Genomic DNA, 16,314 nt, shown 5'->3' with positions numbered 1-16,314 from the left:
TATTTAGTTAATTTAATGTTTGTGTTTGTTATTGGTGTGAATATTTAGTTAATGATGTAATGTTTGTTTGTTATTAACATGTATATTTAGTTAACGATGTAATGTTTGTTTGTTATTAACATGTATATTTAGTTAATGATGTAATGTTTGTTTTGTTGTTAATATGAATATTTAGTTAAATGTAATGTTTGTTTGTTATTAACATGAATATTTAGTTAATGATGTAATGTTTGTTTGTTATTAACATGTATATTTAGTTAACGATGTAATGTTTGTTTGTTATTAACATGTATATTTAGTTAATGATGTAATGTTTGTTTATTAATGTGAATATTTAGTTAATGTAATGTTTGTTTATTAATGTGAATATTTAGTTAATGATGTAATGTTTGTTATTAATGTGTATATTTAGTTAATGATTTAATGTTTGTATTTGTTATTAATGTATATATTTAGTTAATGATTTAATGTTTGTATTTGTTATTAATGTATATATTTAGTTGATTTAATGTTTGTATTTGTTATTAATGTATATATTTAGTTAATTTAATGTTTATGTTTGTTATTGGTGTGAATATTTAGTTGATGTAATGTTTGTGTTTGTTATTAACATGTATATTTAGTTAACGATGTAATGTTTTTTATTGATGTGTATATTTAGTTAACGATGTAATGTTTGTTATTAATGTGTGTATTTAGTTAATGATGTAATGTTTACTATTAATGCATATATTTAGACATTATTTAAGGAGACTTATCACCTTTCTGTTATATTTTCTACAAATGTTTGTGATACTTAGAAATAAAACATATGAATGTTTTGTGATGTAGTAACTAATATAAATTTTCTAGTTTGATATCATTGTTTTCTTGTGATTTTTTTTCAATAAGAGATCTCTTTCTGCATTGGAAGGTATGCCAGTAGATAAATATGCTAAAAATTAGTCCAAAAAACATGAGGCTCTCAAGTATTTTGCCTCATCTGTTGACAGGGTTTTGTTTTTCAGTAGAGTAACTGGACAAGAATAGTCTGATGTAATTGCCATCTTTTGACTTGTTTGTTCTTTTCAAACTAAGTGTGACAATTGACATCCAAAGTTGTATTTGAAACAGTGTAATTTCAAGGAAACAAAATAACAGAAAATGAGAAAAGCTTATGTTTATACCCATGGATGTCTTTCTCTCGGCATTACTACAAGAATAGATAAAAGGTTAGAAACACTGAACATGCAATACAAGACTTAGCCATTAATTCACAAAAAAAAAAGGCTGTCATTTTGGCTAAATGGAAGACAACTATAGCAAAGATATTAGCAGAAGCCACAAATGTCAGAAGGTATCCAAGAAAAGCTATGAGGAGGTTAGGCCTAGAGTTCCTGTCACTTTAAAAAAAAAAAGAAAGCCACAAGAGAAGTGTATCAGTTAAGAGAACAAGGAAGGAATTGGTGGACTAACATTATTATAATACTTAGTGTTCTGTTTACTTGGTGCAAAGTGGCCACAGATAATGTTCTATCACTATCTATTTCATACTTTACTCTGAACTATGATGAAATTATAAACTTGAATTGAGTTTTATCAGTTGCTAATTGTTTGTATTTTATCAAAGAATTTAAGAATTTCAAAGGTCAGTAGCTTTGATACTGTACTTTGGGCCCACTTGTTACCAGTCAGATAGTTATGTATATCAAGTATGACTCTTGGAGTCTCTTGTCTCACTTTTAACATCAGACACCTCCCACAATGTCATACACTTTGTTAAGGTCACATAATTTGATTAGATACACGTATCTGTAGTTGGTTGCTAAAACAAGGTTTACAACAGACAATATCAAGTATACACACCTTATGTTTAGTGGAAACATTAACAAAATGCACATGAAGTAAGAATGATCACAGCTTTCACACCTAATTACAGGTTTCACTGTGTCAGAAGCCATCAGGGATTGTAATGCTATCCTACCCATTCCTACCTTGTTGCTTTATTTCTCTGCTCCCATTCTTACTTCATATTCTTTATTTAATTTTTCTGCATTTCTATAAATATTTTTTAATTTTGTTCATTTGTTAAAGTATGGAATCTCAATTACAAACAAAAATCTTTGGTTATATTGCTTGAGTGTGTAATTAGAAATTGAAATTATATTTGTTTGCCATCTCATTAACACTTCAGCAAATATTTTATTGTTTTACTGCCCCTGCACAGAAGTTCTTTTCATAAAACAATGTTTTGTTTCTTTTATGCTAATGTAGGCTGCATATTAAATACAAATCTGTGATTATTGTTGTGTGTTCTTTCCTCAATATGTGGTGTCACTAAAACAATAAAACATATCCAAAAGAAGCACTTGTTTCAATTTGTTCAAAAATTACCATATTATAAATGACTACTGAATATGATATATGTGCTTGGCCTACTTAAATATTTAATGACTAATAACATTTTAGAAATAGGCTTGACGAACTTGTTAATAGCACCTAACTTTTCTTAACACTAAAAAGAATTAAATGGAATATATATATGGAATATTTGTCTTGTATAGTTAGGCTGATAGAAGAGTCAATGATAGATTTATGTGTTATATTGTTAGGCTAGTACAATAATGTATGATAGATTTATGTGTTATATTGTTAGGCTAGTACAATAATGTATGATAGATTTATCTGTTGTATTGTTAGGCCAGTAGAATAATGTATGATATATTTATCTGTTGTATTGTTAGGTTAGTAGAAGAATGTATGATAGATTTATCTGTTGTATTGTTAGGTTAGTAGAAGAATGTATGATAGATTTATCTGTTGTATTGTTAGGCTAGTAGAAGAATGTATGATAGATTTATATGTTGTATTGTTAGGCCAGTAGAAGAATTTATGACAGATTTATATGTTGTATTGTTAGGCCAGCAGAAGAATTCTATGACAGATTTATGTTGTATTGTTAGGCTAGTAGAATAATATATGATATATTTATCTGTTGTATTGTTAGGCCAGTAGAAGAATGTATGACAGATTTATATGTTGTATTGTCAGGCCAGTAGAAGAATGTATGATAGATTAATCTGTTGTATTGTTAGGCCAGTAGAAGAATGTATGACAGATTTATCTGTTGTATTGTCAGGCCAGTAGAAGAATGTATGATAGATTTATCTGTTGTATTGTTAGGCCAGTAGAAGAATGTATGACAGATTTATCTGTTGTATTGTTAGGCCAGTAGAAGAATGTATGATAGATTTATATGTTGTATTGTCAGGCCAGTAGAAGAATGTATGATAGATTTATCTGTTGTATTGTTAGGCCAGTAGAAGAATGTATGACAGATTTATCTGTTGTATTGTTAGCCCAGTAGAAGAATGTATGACAGATTTATCTGTTGTATTGTCAGGCCAGTAGAAGAATGTATGATAGATTTATCTGTTGTATTGTTAGGCCAGTAGAAGAATGTATGACAGATTTATCTGTTGTATTGTTAGGCCAGTAGAAGAATGTATGATAGATTTATCTGTTGTATTGTTAGGCCAATAGAAGAATGTATGATAGTTTTATGTTATATTGTTATGGTGCAATGGTAATGTATGATTGATTTATGTGTTGTATTGTTTGGCCAGTTTGATAATGTATGTTAGATTTATCTATTGTATTTGTTAGGCCAGTATGATAATATACAATAGATTTATCTGTTGTATTATTAGGCCAGTATAATAATTTATGATAGATTTACCTATTGTATTGTGAGGCTATTACAAGAATGTGTCGATGCATGGTAGGTTTATCTTTATTGTATTTATAGGTTTATAAAGTGTACAGTATTTTTGTTTTTTTTATTAAATGTAAGATTTGATATATGTCATAGAGATTTATTAATTGTAAACATTTATTGAAAATGAGATTTATCAAAATATCTATGATTTTTTAATATGTAGCAGTCCTTTGTTAGTCACATTGTGATAAATGTTGTACTGAGTAGTTAAGAAAATCTGGTGATTCATTTTTAAAAATAGGTGGCGATTGTTTTAAGGATAACCTCAGATCATTTGCTTTCTACTTCATTCTTTGTAAACAATTTATCCTGCAAGAAGGTATATGATATCTTTATACTCAGTCTAGATACCCATTTACTCATAAAGTATACTTCAAAGATCAGAAACTGATGAATCTGGGATTAATTGGGTGTGTGTCAGTACAAGAAATGTAGAAAAGTGCAACTAAAGATAACTTGTTGGTATGAAGAAACCAACTGAAGATAACTCCTTGGCATCAAGAGAACAACTAAAGATAACTCCTGTTGGTATCAAGAGACCAAATGAAGGTTTATATAGTAAAACATTTTTAAATGTGACTAAGTGTATTTATCTCTTCCTTCTTAGAGAGCTAGATGAAAGTTCAAGCAGAGTATAATTCAGTATGAGATATGCAAGATGTCATAACTCCCTTGTGCTGCTTTATGTGAGGTGTCATTATCTGCTACTCTGTAGTACTTTGTAATATGTCATGAAATATCACCTTGTACTGCCTTATGTGAGATGTCATGATCTGCTACTCTGTAGTACTTTGTAATATGTCATGAAATATCACCTTGTACTGCCTTATGTGAAATGTCATGATCTGCTACTCTGTAGTACTTTGTAATATGTCATGAAATATCACCTTGTGCTGCTTTATGTGAGGTGTCATTATCTGCTACTCTGTAGTACTTTGTAATATGTCATGAAATATCACCTTGTACTGCCTTATGTGAGATGTCATGATCTGCTACTCTGTATTACTTTGTAATATGTCATGAAATATCACCTTGTACTGCCTTATGTGAAATGTCATGATCTGCTACTCTGTAGTACTTTGTAATATGTCATGAAATATCACCTTGTACTGCCTTATGTGAGATGTCATGATCTGCTACCTTTTATTGCTTTCAACCTTTCTGAGTTGGAATCCTTACATAAGTAGGCTTCAGGTGCTCTGGGATAGGAGACCATAAATAATTCATAAGCCCATCTGTGTCCTGTAGGTATCAAGGAGGTTGATGATAATAAATGACATTTTCATTAGTTTGTTGCGAGGGTAACAACCCGTAATCTGTTTGTTGAGGGTCCTCCATGATGCCCCACCTGTTGGTGGCCCTCTATTGTGCGTTGTTATTTAAGTCATTACATTGAGGAGATAAAAGCTGAATTCCACTATTTCTGTACTTCAAGTGTGTTTCAGCTTTATTAAATTTTTCAGATGCAGAATGTTTGTATTTGTTGTTACTCTGTGGTAGTTTTTAAAAAACGTTTAACATTTTAAAAGTAACATTTCTTATATCCAGTTAAAAAGTTGCTTTACAGCTGGAAGCACCATAGTGCATTTGAAGATTGGTACTAATATATGGTTTTTTAGTACATCTAAATGACCAAATACTCAAGAAACAAGAGATCAAATTACTAGGTCTATGTTCTAGTTACTGAGTGCATGTAGAGATACTCTTATATACTAGGTCTATGTTCTAGTTACTGAGTGCATGGAGAGATACTCTTATATACTAGGTCTATGTTCTAGTTACTGAGTGCATGTAGAGATACTCTTATTTACTAGGTCTATGTTCTAGTTACCGAGTGCATATAGAGTTACTCTTATTTACTAGATCTATGTTCTAGTTACTGAGTGCATGTAGAGACACTCTTATTTACTTGGTCTTTGTTCTAGTTACCAAATGCATGTAGAGATACTCTTATTTACCAGGTCTATGTTCTAGTTAGTGAGTGCATGTAGAGATACTCTTATATACTAGGTCTATGTTCTAGTTACCGAGTGCATGTAGAGATACTCCTATTTACCAGGTCTATGTTCTAGTTACTGAATACATGTAAAGATACTCTTATTTACCATGTCTATGTTCTAGTTACCGAGTGCATTTAGAGATACTCTTATTTACCAGGTCTATGTTCTAGTTACCGAGTGCATGTAGAGATACTCTTATTTACCAGGTCTATGTTCTAGTTACCGAGTGCATGTAGAGCTACTCCTATTTACCAGGTCTATGTTCTAGTTAGTGAGTGCATGTAGAGATACTCTTATTTACCAGGTCTATGTTCTAGTTACCGAGTGCATGTAGAGATACTCTTATTTACCAGGTCTATGTTCTAGTTACCGAGTGCATGTAGAGCTACTCCTATTTACCAGGTCTATGTTCTAGTTACCGAGTGCATTTAGAGATACTCTTATTTACCAGGTCTATGTTCTAGTTACCGAGTGCATGTAGAGCTACTCCTATTTACCAGGTCTATGTTCTAGTTACCGAGTGCATTTAGAGATACTCTTATTTACCAGGTCTATGTTCTAGTTACCGAGTGCATGTAGAGATACTCTTATTTACCAGGTCTCTGTTCTGGTTATGGAGTGCATGTAGAGATACTCTTATTTACCAGGTCTATGTTCTAGTTACCGAGTGCATGTAGAGATACTCTTATATACTAGGTCTATGTTCTAGTTACCGAGTGCATGTAGAGCTACTCCTATTTACCAGGTCTATGTTCTAGTTACCGAGTGCATTTAGAGATACTCTTATTTACCAGGTCTATGTTCTAGTTACCGAGTGCATGTAGAGATACTCTTATTTACCAGGTCTATGTTCTAGTTACTGAGTGCATGTAGAGATACTCATATTTACCAGGTCTATGTTCTAGTTACTGAGTGCATGTAGAGATACTCTTATATACTAGGTCTATGTTCTAGTTACTGAGTGCATGTAGAGATACTCTTATATACTAGGTCTATGTTCTGGTTATGGAGTGCATGTAGAGATACTCTTATTTACCAGGTCTATGTTCTGGTTATGGAGTGCATGTAGAGATACTCTTATTTACCAGGTCTATGTTCTAGTTACTGAGTGCATGTAGAGATACTCTTATATACCAGGTCTATGTTCTAGTTACTGAGTGCATGTAGAGATACTCTTATTTACCAGGTCTCTGTTCTGGTTATGGAGTGCATGTAGAGATACTCTTATATACTAGGTCTATGTTCTAGTTACTGAGTGCATGTAGAGATACTCTTATTTACCAGGTCTATGTTCTAGTTACTGAGTGCATGTAGAGATACTCTTATATACTAGGTCTATGTTCTAGTTACCGAGTGCATTTAGAGATACTCTTATTTACCAGGTCTATGTTCTAGTTAGTGAGTGCATGTAGAGATACTCTTATTTACCAGGTCTATGTTCTAGTTACCGAGTGCATGTAGAGATACTCTTATTTACCAGGTCTATGTTCTAGTTACCGAGTGCATGTAGAGCTACTCCTATTTACCAGGTCTATGTTCTAGTTACCGAGTGCATTTAGAGATACTCTTATTTACCAGGTCTATGTTCTAGTTACCGAGTGCATGTAGAGCTACTCCTATTTACCAGGTCTCTGTTCTGGTTATGGAGTGCATGTAGAGATACTCTTATTTACCAGGTCTATGTTCTAGTTACCGAGTGCATGTAGAGCTACTCCTATTTACCAGGTCTATGTTCTAGTTACCGAGTGCATTTACAGATACTCTTATTTACCAGGTCTCTGTTCTGGTTATGGAGTGCATGTAGAGATACTTTTATTTACCAGGTCTATGTTCTAGTTACCGAGTGCATGTAGAGCTACTCTTATTTACCAGGTCTATGTTCTAGTTAGTGAGTGCATGTAGAGATACTCTTATTTACCAGGTCTATGTTCTAGTTACTGAGTGCATGTAGAGCTACTCCTATTTACCAGGTCTATGTTCTAGTTACTGAGTGCATGTAGAGATACTCTTATTTACCAGGTCTATGTTCTAGTTACCGAGTGCATGTAGAGCTACTCCTATTTACCAGGTCTCTGTTCTAGTTACCGAGTGCATGTAGAGATACTCTTATTTACCAGGTCTCTGTTCTGGTTATGGAGTGCATGTAGAGATACTTTTATTTACCAGGTCTATGTTCTAGTTACCGAGTGCATGTAGAGCTACTCTTATTTACCAGGTCTATGTTCTAGTTAGTGAGTGCATGTAGAGATACTCTTATTTACCAGGTCTATGTTCTAGTTACCGAGTGCATGTAGAGATACTCTTATTTACCAGGTCTATGTTCTAGTTACTGTCTAACTGAGTGCATTTAGAGATACTCTTATTTACCAGGTCTATGTTCTAGTTAGTGAGTGCATGTAGAGATACTCTTATTTACCAGGTCTATGTTCTAGTTACCGAGTGCATGTAGAGATACTCTTATTTACCAGGTCTATGTTCTAGTTACCGAGTGCATGTAGAGCTACTCCTATTTACCAGGTCTATGTTCTAGTTACTGAGTGCATTTAGAGATACTCTTATTTACCAGGTCTATGTTCTAGTTACTGAGTGCATGTAGAGCTACTCCTATTTACCAGGTCTATGTTCTAGTTACTGAGTGCATTTAGAGATACTCTTATTTACCAGGTCTATGTTCTAGTTACCGAGTGCATGTAGAGATACTCTTATTTACCAGGTCTATGTTCTAGTTACTGAGTGCATGTAGAGATACTCTTATTTACCAGGTCTCTGTTCTGGTTATGGAGTGCATGTAGAGATACTCTTATTTACTAGGTCTATGTTCTAGTTACTGAGTGCATTTAGAGATACTCTTATTTACCAGGTCTATGTTCTAGTTACTGAGTGCATGTAGAGATACTCTTATTTACCAGGTCTATGTTCTAGTTACTGAGTGCATGTAGAGATACTCTTATATACCAGGTCTATGTTCTAGTTACCGAGTGCATGTAGAGTTACTCTTATTTACCAGGTCTATGTTCTAGTTACCGAGTGCATGTAGAGCTACTCCCTATTTACCAGGTCTATGTTCTAGTTACTGAGTGCATGTAGAGATACTCTTATTTACCAGGTCTATGTTCTAGTTACTGAATACATGTAAAGATACTCTTATTTACCAGGTCTATGTTCTAGTTACTGAGTGCATGTAGAGATACTCTTATTTACCAGGTCTATGTTCTAGTTACTGAGTGCATGTAGAGATACTCTTATTTACCAGGTCTATGTTCTAGTTACTGAGTGCATGTAGAGATACTCTTATTTACCAGGTCTATGTTCTAGTTACTGAGTGCATGTAGAGATACTCTTATTTACCAGGTCTATGTTCTAGTTACTGAGTGCATGTAGAGATACTCTTATTTACCAGGTCTCTGTTCTGGTTATGGAGTGCATGTAGAGATACTCTTATTTACTGGGTCTATGTTCTAGTTACCGAGTGCATGTAGAGCTACTCCTATTTACCAGGTCTATGTTCTAGTTACCGAGTGCATGTAGAGCTACTCCTATTTACCAGGTCTATGTTCTAGTTACCGAGTGCATTTAGAGATACTCTTATTTACCAGGTCTATGTTCTAGTTACCGAGTGCATGTAGAGATACTCTTATTTACCAGGTCTATGTTCTAGTTACTGAGTGCATGTAGAGATACTCTTATATACTAGGTCTATGTTCTAGTTACCTGAGTGCATGTAGAGTTACTCTTATTTACTAGGTCTATGTTCTAGTTACCGAGTGCATGTAGAGCTACTCCTATTTACCAGGTCTATGTTCTAGTTACTGAGTGCATGTAGAGATACTCTTATTTACCAGGTCTATGTTCTAGTTACTGAGTGCATCTAGAGATACTCTTATTTACTAGGTCTATGTTCTAGTTACTGAGTGCATGTAGAGATACTCTTATTTACCAGGTCTATGTTCTAGTTATTCAGTGCATGTAAAGATACTCTTATTTACCAGGTCTATGTTCTAGTTACCGAGTGCATGTAGAGATACTTTTAACTACTAGGTCTGTGTTCTAGTTACCGAGTGCATGTAGAGGTACTTTTCTGATGTGTTTCATAACTTTTGAATTTCTAAGAATGAAATACATGATGATTTTAATAAATGTTGACATAAAAACCTGAGTCATCATGCTGGTGATAGTTATAATATTCCATCCCATTTGAAAGAGGTTCAAATTGTATTTACTTTTGTTGCTTTTGCAGTGGTTTTACTTTAAAACTGTGTTACATAAATAGCTTTAAAATATTACTTCTCATGTTTAGTTAATTGAACAGTTTTCATTAACTTCATCTACAGTTGAATACACAGTTACAGTTAAAACACAATTTGTGAATCTGGTTGGGTTACACATTTACCTTTACAATACTTTAACGTTGGTATCTAGTTGGCTGTTATTAAGTTTTTAGTTTAGGTAAAAGTAATGTGGAAAGAGAAGAAAAAATAGTTTGCTATAATGTGAAACTAACATATAGTATATTAAACAATCATGAAGTAAAATCTGTGAAAAGCAAGAGATATTGGTTTAAAATATTTATATAGTTGTTGTTACCTGAGCAGCTGGGCTGTAGGAAACAATAAAAAACCTGGTGGTGTAGATAAGTTTGGTTAAATTTGCTTTATATGTAGTCTAGATAAGAACATTCATTAAAAGTTATAATTGTAGTTTTACATAAAAGTGTAATCATGTTATATTAGTTATTCTAAGTGTATGTCATGGTATAGAAGATGTAGATGACAGAATATCAAATCTTTTGAGCTTACTTTGAACTGACCTTTCATTGTTCCTTCTTCTCCAGTGAGAACTCCATACACACCAGGTCTCAGAGAATCAGAGCCAAAATTTATCTGTCCTTTGTGTAGGAAAGGGTTTCACTTTAAAAGGTACCTAACACAACATCTCACAACTCATGGAGAAAAAGTTCACCAGTGTCCACGATGCCACATGAGATTCAAGTGGAAAAAACAAATCCCCATTCACTTACGTCTCTCTTGTAGAAGATGAGTATGTCCCAGTTACTTTCCTACCTGTGACAACAGAAAACTATTAAGATATTACTGTTGTCAAGAGTTAATATGTTCCAGTAAATGTAGTATGTTTGGCTGAGATTCTATCCCGAGACAACTGAAAGCTGCTCACAGGCTATTCATGTTAAATAGGAATATGATTGACTTGGTTTCCTTTGTAGAACTATAGAAAACTGTTAAGAGATTATTTGTGTCCAAGATGGATGTGTACCAGTTAACTGCTAATGTAGGACATCAGAAAACTGTTGAGAGATTATTTGTGTCCAAGATGGATGTGTACCAGTTAACTGCTAATGTAGGACATCAGAAAACTGTTGAGAGATTATTTGTGTCCAAGATGGATGTGTACCAGTTAACTACTGATGTAGGACATCAGAAAACTGTTAAGATTATTTGTGCCCAAGATGGATGTGTACCAGTTAACTACTGATGTAGGACATCAGAAAACTGTAGAGAGATTATTATTCTCAGTTTTGAATATGTATGTTATCTTGGCACTGGTGTATGATATTAATAAATAAACAACATACAATGTTAATATTGATAGACAATGAAAAACATTTCTAAAATATAAACTCTATATGTTTGAATGTTTGCCATGTCATCTTCAGGTGGGAATTATAAGATATAAGTGTCATATTTATTTATTCTCAAATACATGTGTATGTTTACATTTCTCCATAAATCTCAGAGGAAGTCCAGCCACATTCTTAAGTAGACATTTATCAGATCTTCATGTTATGAATAATTCAAAATCCTTTTTAAACATTATTATTTACCAGCATTTGTGAATATTACTGCATTTAATAGCCTTTGATTGATCATCCAATATTACTGTTTTTCTTGTATTGTATTTTTGTACATCTTCCACTGTGGCTTAGTCTTCAGTTCTTTCATTTCTTAAACGTCCATTATGTTCTGCTAAACAATCATTTAAATTATATTTACACATTTACATTTAATTTTATAAATTCTTACTTTTTCCATTACTGTGTATTATCTTTAGTATTACCTGAAATGTATTTTATTTTGTTCCTTTGTTTAAACATAAAGTAAAATATTTGTTTTTAAGCATTTTGAATAAAGCAGAAGTTAAACTTAGGACATATGGTGTTTTTAATTGCGTATTGATTTTTATCTCTCTCTGTTGTTTCCAGATAATTTTGAATATTAAAGTGTTTGTGTTAACCTCTCATGTGACATGATTGAAAGTTTACACTTGCTGGCATCAGGCTTCTTGAAGTTCATTTTACCTACAGAACAAGAAAGAGTCATTAATGTGGTCCTAGTACCACATTTATGGATGGCCTTATTTAGTTATAACAAATTCCAAGGAAAGTGACAGAATATATGCCCATTAAGTCCTCACCCTAATACTGCTATGTACTATTTTTAGGTTGAATACTGTGTATGTATCATGCCACACTTTATTTTGTATATATATTTTTCTCTCTTTAATTTTTCTGTGCTGATACTGATAACATCTTTCTTAAGAAAGTCACATGGCCAACTATATCCTGCTTTGCCATTTGGCCCTGAATTGTGTTTCTGAAAGAGTTTCTATGACTTTTGCTGTTATGTCTACTTCAAACAAAAGGTACAGATCCTGGCATTCCAAATATTACATTCAGATATTGGATTTTGCTCTGTGTCTAATTACAAACTTTGGTAGAGAATTGTCTCTATTTAAGGTGCAACTAAAAGTAAATTTAGTGATATCCCCAGAAAAGAGATGGTTGTCATGGAGATGAGTAACATTGCTTTACAGTCTAACTTCACTTTATGATCACACATCTCATGCTACAGAAAATTCCAATTAAAATATGTTTACAAATTGCTCTCTATATTGGCAGTAATGTATTTCTCTCATTGAACTTTGATATTTTCAAGAAAAGAATAGAAAGTGTGGTTAAAACTACCTGCTAGAGGAAAAATTTGAGGGTGGCATTCTGTTTAAAATTAATCTGTTACAGGAAAGATTTAATGTTGTTGTTCTAGGTAAAAACTGACCTGCTAGAGGATATAGTTGGTGTTCTGATTGTGGTTAAAACTGATCTGATAGAGGAAAGATCTGGGAGTGTTTTTCTGGTTAAAACTGACCTGCTAGAGGAAAGGGTTGGTGTTTTTCTGGTTAAAATTGACCTGCTAGAGGAAAGAGTTGGCAGTGGAGTTTTGGTTTACACTGACCTGCTTGAGGAAGGAGTACTTGTTTTGGTTAAAACTGGCCTGCTGGAGGAAAGGCTTGGTATTTTCTGGTTAAAATTGACCTGCTAGAGGAAAGAGTTGGCAGTGGAGTTTTGGTTTACACTGACCTGCTTGAGGAAGGAGTACTTGTTTTGGTTAAAACTGGCCTGCTGGAGGAAAGGCTCGGTATTTTTCTGGTTAAAATTGACCTGCTAGAGGAAAGAGTTGGTGGTGGTGTTCTGGGTAAAAGTGACCTGCTAGAGGAAAGAGTTGGGAGTGGTGTTCTGGGTAAAAATGACCTGCTAGAGGAAAGAGTTGGGAGTGGTGTTCTGAGTAAAAATGACCTGCTAGAGGAAAGAGTTGGTGGTGGTGTTCTGAGTAAAAGTGACCTGCTAGAGGAAAGAGTTGGGAGTGGTGTTCTGGGTAAAAGTGACCTGCTAGAGGAAAGAGTTGGGAGTGGTGTTCTGGGTAAAAGTGACCTGCTAGAGGAAAGAGTTGGTGGTGGTGTTCTGGGTAAAAGTGACCTGCTAGAGGAAAGAGTTGGGAGTGGTGTTCTGAGTAAAAGTGACCTGCTAGAGGAAAGAGTTGGGAGTGGTGTTCTGAGTAAAAGTGACCTGCTAGAGGAAAGAGTTGGGAGTGGTGTTCTGAGTAAAAGTGACCTGCTAGAGGAAAGAGTTGGGAGTGGTGTTCTGAGTAAAAGTGACCTGCTAGAGGAAAGAGTTGGGAGTGGTGTTCTGAGTAAAAATGACCTGCTAGAGGAAAGAGTTGGGAGTGGTGTTCTGAGCTAGAGAGGAAAGAGTTGGTGGTGGTGTTCTGAGTAAAAGTGACCTGCTAGAGGAAAGAGTTGGGAGTGGTGTTCTGAGTAAAAGTGACCTGCTAGAGGAAAGAGTTGGTGGTGGTGTTCTGAGTAAAAATGACCTGCTAGAGGAAAGAGTTGGTGGTGGTGTTCTGAGTAAAAATGACCTGCTAGAGGAAAGAGTTGGGAGTGGTGTTCTGAGTAAAAGTGACCTGCTAGAGGAAAGAGTTGGTGGTGGTGTTCTGGGTAAAAGTGACCTGCTAGAGGAAAGAGTTGGGAGTGGTGTTCTGAGTAAAAATGACCTGCTAGAGGAAAGAGTTGGTGGTGGTGTTCTGAGTAAAATGACCTGCTAGAGGAAAGAGTTGGTGGTGGTGTTCTGAGTAAAAGTGACCTGCTAGAGGAAAGAGTTGGGAGTGGTGTTCTGAGTAAAAGTGACCTGCTAGAGGAAAGAGTTGGGAGTGGTGTTCTGAGTAAAATGACCTGCTAGAGGAAAGAGTTAGGAGTGGTGTTCTGAGAGTGGTGTTCTGAGTAAAAATGACCTGCTAGAGGAAAGAGTTGGGAGTGGTGTTCTGAGTAAAACTGACCTGCTAGAGGAAAGAGTTGGGAGTGGTGTTCTGAGTAAAAATGACCTGCTAGAGGAAAGAGTTGGGAGTGGTGTTCTGAGTAAAAGTGACCTGCTAGAGGAAAGAGTTGGGAGTGGTGTTCTGAGTAACCTGACCTGCTAGAGGAAAGAGTTGGGAGTGGTGTTCTGAGTAAAAGTGACCTGCTAGAGGAAAGAGTTGGGAGTGGTGTTCTGAGTAAAATGACCTGCTAGAGGAAAGAGTTGGGAGTGGTGTTCTGAGTAAAAATGACCTGCTAGAGGAAAGAGTTGGGAGTGGTGTTCTGAGTAAAATGACCTGCTAGAGGAAAGAGTTGGGAGTGGTGTTCTGAGTAAAATGACCTGCTAGAGGAAAGAGTTGGGAGTGGTGTTCTGAGTAAAATGACCTGCTAGAGGAAAGAGTTGGGAGTGGTGTTCTGAGTAAAATGACCTGCTAGAGGAAAGAGTTGGGAGTGGTGTTCTGAGTAAAAGTGACCTGCTAGAGGAAAGAGTTGGGAGTGGTGTTCTGAGTAAAATGACCTGCTAGAGGAAAGAGTTGGGAGTGGTGTTCTGAGTAAAAATGACCTGCTAGAGGAAAGAGTTGGTGGTGGTGTTCTGAGTAAAAATGACCTGCTAGAGGAAAGAGTTGGGAGTGGTGTTCTGAGTAAAAATGACCTGCTAGAGGAAAGAGTTGGGAGTGGTGTTCTGAGTAAAAATGACCTGCTAGAGGAAAGAGTTGGGAGTGGTGTTCTGAGTAAAATGACCTGCTAGAGGAAAGAGTTGGGAGTGGTGTTCTGAGTAAAAATGACCTGCTAGAGGAAAGAGTTGGGAGTGGTGTTCTGAGTAAAAATGACCTGCTAGAGGAAAGAGTTGGTGGTGGTGTTCTGAGTAAAAGTGACCTGCTAGAGGAAAGAGTTGGGAGTGGTGTTCTGAGTAAAAATGACCTGCTAGAGGAAAGAGTTGGTGGTGGTGTTCTGAGTAAAAGTGACCTGCTAGAGGAAAGAGTTGGGAGTGGTGTTCTGAGTAAAAATGACCTGCTAGAGGAAAGAGTTGGGAGTGGTGTTCTGAGTAAAAATGACCTGCTAGAGGAAAGAGTTGGGAGTGGTGTTCTGAGTAAAAATGACCTGCTAGAGGAAAGAGTTGGGAGTGGTGTTCTGAGTAAAAATGACCTGCTAGAGGAAAGAGTTGGTGGTGGTGTTCTGAGTAAAAGTGACCTGCTAGAGGAAAGAGTGGGAGTGGTGTTCTGAGTAAAAGTGACCTGCTAGAGGAAAGAGTTGGGAGTGGTGTTCTGAGTAAAATGAGCTAGAGGTGAGTGTGGTGTTCTGAGTAAAAGTGACCTGCTAGAGGAAAGAGTTGGGAGTGGTGTTCTGAGTGAGTAAAATGACCTGCTAGAGGAAAGAGTTGGTGGTGGTGTTCTGAGTAAAAGTGACCTGCTAGAGGAAAGAGTTGGGAGTGGTGTTCTGAGTAAAAGTGACCTGCTAGAGGAAAGAGTTGGGAGTGGTGTTCTGAGTAAAAGTGACCTGCTAGAGGAAAGAGTTGGGAGTGGTGTTCTGAGTAAAAGTGACCTGCTAGAGGAAAGAGTTGGGAGTGGTGTTCTGAGTAAAAGTGACCTGCTAGAGGAAAGAGTTGGGAGTGGTGTTCTGAGTAAAAATGACCTGCTAGAGGAAAGAGTTGGGAGTGGTGTTCTGAGTAAAATGACCTGCTAGAGGAAAGAGTTGGGAGTGGTGTTCTGAGTAAAATGACCTGCTAGAGGAAAGAGTTGGGAGTGGTGTTCTGAGTAAAATGACCTGCTAGAGGAAAGAGTTGGGAGTGGTGTTCTGAGTAAAATGACCTGCTAGAGGAAAGATGTGCTAGAGGAAAGAGTTGGGAGTGGTGTTCTGAGTAAAAGTGACCTGCTAGAGGAAAGAGTTGGGAGTGGTGTTCTGAGTAAAAGTGACCTG

General features: G+C 35.6%; 1 protein-coding gene and 1 long non-coding RNA gene across 4 annotated transcripts in view; both read left to right on the top strand.

Moving 5' to 3' along the window:
* LOC143256360 (uncharacterized) overlaps positions 1 to 16,314 on the top strand; it is a 188,796-nt gene that overhangs the window by 65,959 nt on the left and 106,523 nt on the right. The window lies entirely within an intron of this gene.
* LOC143256361 (uncharacterized) lies at positions 305 to 12,002 on the top strand. Its single transcript, XR_013031316.1, has 2 exons — positions 305 to 4,306; positions 10,589 to 12,002. It is a non-coding gene; the product is annotated as an uncharacterized LOC143256361 (long non-coding RNA).

Source organism: Tachypleus tridentatus, chromosome 7 (genome assembly GCF_004210375.1).
Source record: "Tachypleus tridentatus isolate NWPU-2018 chromosome 7, ASM421037v1, whole genome shotgun sequence".
NCBI lineage: Eukaryota > Metazoa > Arthropoda > Merostomata > Xiphosura > Limulidae > Tachypleus > Tachypleus tridentatus.
This window is presented reverse-complemented; position numbering and strand designations above follow the sequence as displayed.